At 35.8% G+C, this 5,138-nt stretch overlaps 1 non-coding gene across 1 annotated transcript; it reads right to left on the bottom strand.

The window, feature by feature from the left end:
* Positions 1 to 1,987: 1,987 nt before the first annotated feature.
* LOC121221434 (small nucleolar RNA R71) lies at positions 1,988 to 2,094 on the bottom strand. The gene has a single exon (XR_005918825.1). It is a non-coding gene; the product is annotated as a small nucleolar RNA R71 (small nucleolar RNA).
* Between the last annotated feature and the right edge of the window lie 3,044 nt (positions 2,095 to 5,138).

Genomic DNA, 5,138 nt, shown 5'->3' on the forward strand with positions numbered 1-5,138 from the left:
ATAGAAGACTAATCCACCAAGCAAACTGATAGCCCAACACTGTCCTTACAGCTGATCCAATCAGCTTATTTTAGCTGATTTTTCTACTTGCAACGTAGTCCTTGAGCTTCTCCTAAATTTTATTCAAAACCCTCCACTTTTCGTGCCCTTATCTTTTTGCCCCAAGCTAAATATAGCAAAGTTCAAACATTCAAACTTTGCACCATGTGTGGCCGGCCAAAGGAGAGTGAATGGCTGAAATTTATTTACTACTTTTAGTAGCCATTCACACCTATAAATACCCCTATTATCTTCTTATTCAACACACCATTCATTCCCACACATCTCTCTCTCACACTCTCTTTCTCCCTCTCTCTCTCTCTCTCTCTCTCTCTCACACTCACTTTCTCTCTTCCATTCCCTTCTTTTCTTTCCTTTTTTCTTGTTCACTCCCTTGTCGATTTTCCTCTTGAAAAAGGTCTCTCATCCACCTTGGAATAGCAGCATTCAATTTTTCATGGAGGCCTCAGTTCTACAAAACTAGCAGAGAAGAAGAGGAGCGTACTAGTTTGGCTTCAGAGAAATTCTAGATTTGCTTCCTAGTTCCCTTCTCTTTAAATTTCTTGTTTATGTTGTGATCATCAATATGAAAAAATTTTGTATTGTTGCTCTTGTTCTTATTAAAATGGATGAAATTTAATGTGTTAGATTGATTGCATTTTGTCCACTTAAATTATTAAAATCATGTTTGTGTTGTTATATGACTTGGTAAGTTGTTCAATTAATTAAAATCATATTTATGTTATACTTGAATTATAAAATCTAAGGCAACGAATGAATTTATTATTAAACATATTGAAATTGTAATTAATTGACAAAATATTTAATTGGTGCATGTTTAATCTTCTAAGGCATATGAGGGTTAAATTAGCGATGATATTAAACGGTACATTAACCTTGCATAACTTGTAAGATTATTCTGATTAAATTGTTTCAATATAGAAATATATTTTTACCTCACTTAATCTTATATGTGCTTATGAAGATTGATTAATTATTTGAATTGGCATTGAGAAATGGTTAAGAGATTGGTTAATTTAGTAAGTATGTATGTGCAGTAGTTAACAAATTACCAAGTTGTCGTAACAACATGAACATGGGTTTAGTAATTCTTAGTTAAGGAATGTAATCGATCTAACACAATTATGTCATATTGATTGAAACTCATCTTTTTGAAATCGTGCATTGGAATTTTTACTTTTTATTTTTATTACTTAATTAATTTTTAGTTTTTAAATCACTTCTTCAAAACATATTTTCCCATCACAGTCCCTGTGGATACAATAACTCGACATTTACTTGTCACTTTGCGATTGTGTACACTTGCACATTTCCATTGTTCAAAGTTTTTGGCGCCATTGTCGGGGTTATGAAATTGTTAATTTTGCATTTTGGTTTATTTTTCTGTTTAATTATAATTCCATTGTTTTCCTATGAATTTTTTAGGTGTTTATGAGTACTAATTGAAAGAAGAAGACAAGTAGTTCAGAGAAGGACCAAAGAGATGAAGTTTGAAGACTAGAATCAAGGAAATCGAGTAAATCATGCTCAAAATCCTATATTTATTGCTGATGATAGAGATAAAGCTCTGAGACAGTATGCTGTGCTAGTGTTTCATGAGCTTCATCCAGGTATTAGGAGACCCAAAATCGAGGTACAACAAATCGAGCTAAAGCCAATCATGTTCTAGATGCTTCAGACAGTGGGCCAATTCAGTAGAATGGCTACTGAAGATCCTCACCTTCACTTAAGATTGTATATGGGGGTGAGCGATTCTTTCAAATTAGTCAGAGTACCAGAAGATTCATTACGATTAAAGCCATTCCTATATTCACTAAGAGACAGAGGTCGAGCTTGAATGAACTCATTGGCACCAAATTCCATTACCATATGTCAAGAGTTAGCAGAACGATTCCTTATGAAGCACTTCCGACCTAGTAAGAATGATAAGTTGAGGAATGAGATCACTACCTTCCAACAAATGGATGATGAGTCCTTGTATGAAGCGTGGAAAATGTTTAAAGAACTATTACAAAGATGCCCTCATCATGGAATCCCTCATTGCATCCAATTAGAGATGTTCCATAGCAGTCTCATTGCTCACATGAGATGGTAGTGGACGCTTTTGCTAATGGTGTTCTCCTCTCTAAGTCTTATAACGAGGCTTATGAAATCATCAAGAGGATTTCCATCAACAATTATCAATGGCTAACCAATCGAGTAGTGTCAGGAAGGCAAGTCACTAGAGCACATGAAGTGGATGCTCTCACTTCACTTGCATCTCAGGTATCCTCGATATCCTCAATACTTCAAAACTTTACTACTAATGGGTTTCATAATTTTGCAACTTAGCCACCGAATGAATTTGAAAATGTAGCCTGTGTTTATTGGGGGGAATGACACTTATTTGAAGAATCCCATCAAACCCAGAATCCACGTATTACATGGGTAACCAGAACCATAACCGAGGAAGGCAAGGACTACAATCTAATTTTCATAACCAATCTTAGTGAAACCACCCTAATTTCTCTTAGAGTAACCAATGGGTTGGACCCAGTAACACTTATGCACAACCTAGACCGACCCAGCCACCTATATTTACCCAACAAGTTTAGAAACAACTTCAAGCTGGACCTTCCAACGGCTTAGAAAACCTGTTAAAAGCATACATAGTAAAAAATGATGCCTTAATCCAAAGCCAAACAACCACATTGAAAAACCTGGAAAACCAAATGGAACAGACACTAAAAATCTTGGAAAACCAAATGGAACAACTTGCAACTGAACTTAGGAACTAACCATAAGGTGTTTTGCCTAATGATCTGGAGAACCCAAGAAATCCAGGGAAAGAGCATTGTAAAGCATTGACATTAAGGAGTGGAAAGATGATAGAGCCCAATATTGTTGAAGTTGAAGAAGAGCAAGCTGATGCTCGAGATAAAGTGGAAGTTCAACAAAGTGTTGAAATTCCAGCTTCACCATAACCAGAATCTGCAAAACCCGATAAGGCAACTTTTGAACCAATCAATTTCAATAAACTAACAACTTTGTTAGATACAAAATTGCCACAAAATATGAATCATTCAGTTTAAGTTAAGAATCCTCCACCACCTTACCCTCAAAGACTTCAGAAGCAGAAGTAGGAAGTCCAATTTAAGAAATTCCTAGATGTACCCAAGCAAATTCATACCAACATTCTGTTGGTATAAGCTCTTGAACAGATGCCAAACTGGGTTAAATTCATGAAGGATATGCTATCCACAAAACGAAGACTTTGAGAATTTAAGACGATAGCCCTGACGATGGAATGCAATGCATAACTTCAAAATAAACTACCCCCAAATATGAAGGACCCTGGATGTTTTACCATACCTTGTAACATTGGAGCAACCTATTGTGGTAAGGAATTATGTGATTTGGGTGGAAGCATCAACTTGATGCCCATGTCTATATTTAGAAAGTTGAGGATAGGTGAAGTTAGACCAACTACGGTTACACTTCAACTAGCAGATCGATCCTTAGCATATCCAGGAGGAAAAATTGAGGATGTATTGGTAAGTGTAGACAAATTTGTTTTCATGCTGACTTTTTTTTATTTTAGACTTTGAAGTAGATGAAAAAGTACCAATCATCCTAGGAAGGTCTTTCCTAGCAACTTGAATGACCTTTATTGATGTGCAGAAGGGCGAGCTTACCATGCGAGTTCAGGATGATCAGGTAATTTTTAATGTTTTTAAGTCTATGCGATTTCCTGACACAGTTGATTATTGTTCTACAGTATCTGAGTTAGAGGATTTAGTTGTAAAATGGGAACTCAACTCTGATGAGGACCCATTGGAACAAGTTTTGATGTTAGGCCCTCCAAGTGATGAAGAGGGGGAGGAAAACTTAACTTTGCTAGAAGCTAACAAAAGGGATTTAATCTGCAATCCTATTTTGAATCTTTGGAATTAGAAAGCAGAGATTATGTGCAACCAAAAGTGTCAACCGAAGAGCCACCTAAATTAGAGCCTAAGGTACTCCCCTCACACTTAAAATATGTTTATTTAGATAACGCTTTGACTTTGTTTGTGCTTGTTTTAGTAGAGTTAACTAAAGAGCAGGTAAAGAAACTTATCTTAGTTCTTAAATAATTCAAGTAGGCTATCAGATGAACCATAGCCGATATCCATGGTATTAGTCCATCAATGTGCATGCACAAAATCATTTTAGAATATAACGAGAAAGGGATGACCGATAGACAACGGAAACTAAACCCCATTATGAAAGACGTGGTAAAAAAAGAGATCATAAAGTGGTTAGATACAAGTATAATTTATCCCATCTCAAACATTTCATGGGTAAGTTTGGTCCAGTGTGTGCCAAAGAAGGGAGGTAAAGCGGTTGCTGAGAATAAAAATAACGAGTTCATACCAATCCAAACAGTTAGGGGATGGAGAATTTACATATACTACTGAAAGTTGAACAAGGTGACTAGGAAAGATCATTTTCCATTGTCGTTCTTGGACCAAATGCTGGATAGACTTGTGGGTTGAGACTCTTACTATTTTCTCAATGGGTACTCAGGGTATAATCAGATCATAGTAGCACCAAAAGATAAACACAAAACAACATTCACATCCCTGTACGGTACATTTGCATTTAGCCGGATGTCATTTGGTTTATATAATTCACATACTACATTTCAAAGATTATGATGGCTATTTTAACTAACATGTTTGAGAAGTTTTTTGAAGTTTTCATGGACAATTTTTTAGTGTTTGGAGACACTTATGATGATTTCTTAGCAAATCTGGCCAAGGTACTAAGGCGGTGCGAATAAACAAACCTAGTACTCAATTGGGAAATGTGTCATTTCATGGTACGAGAATGTATTGTTTTGGGGCTTCGAATAACGAGACAAACAATCAAGGTAGATAAAGCAAAGGTAGTTGTTATTGAGAAACCTTATCTATTATGCAAGTCAGACTCTGACGAAAGCTCAGTTGAATTATATAGTAATAGAGAAAGAGATACTTGCTATTCTATTTTCTTTTTACAAGTTTCGATCTTATTTTGTAGGTACCAAGGTGATTGTTTATACGGATCATTCTACAATT

Source organism: Gossypium hirsutum, chromosome D09 (genome assembly GCF_007990345.1).
Source record: "Gossypium hirsutum isolate 1008001.06 chromosome D09, Gossypium_hirsutum_v2.1, whole genome shotgun sequence".
Classification (NCBI taxonomy): domain Eukaryota; kingdom Viridiplantae; phylum Streptophyta; class Magnoliopsida; order Malvales; family Malvaceae; genus Gossypium; species Gossypium hirsutum.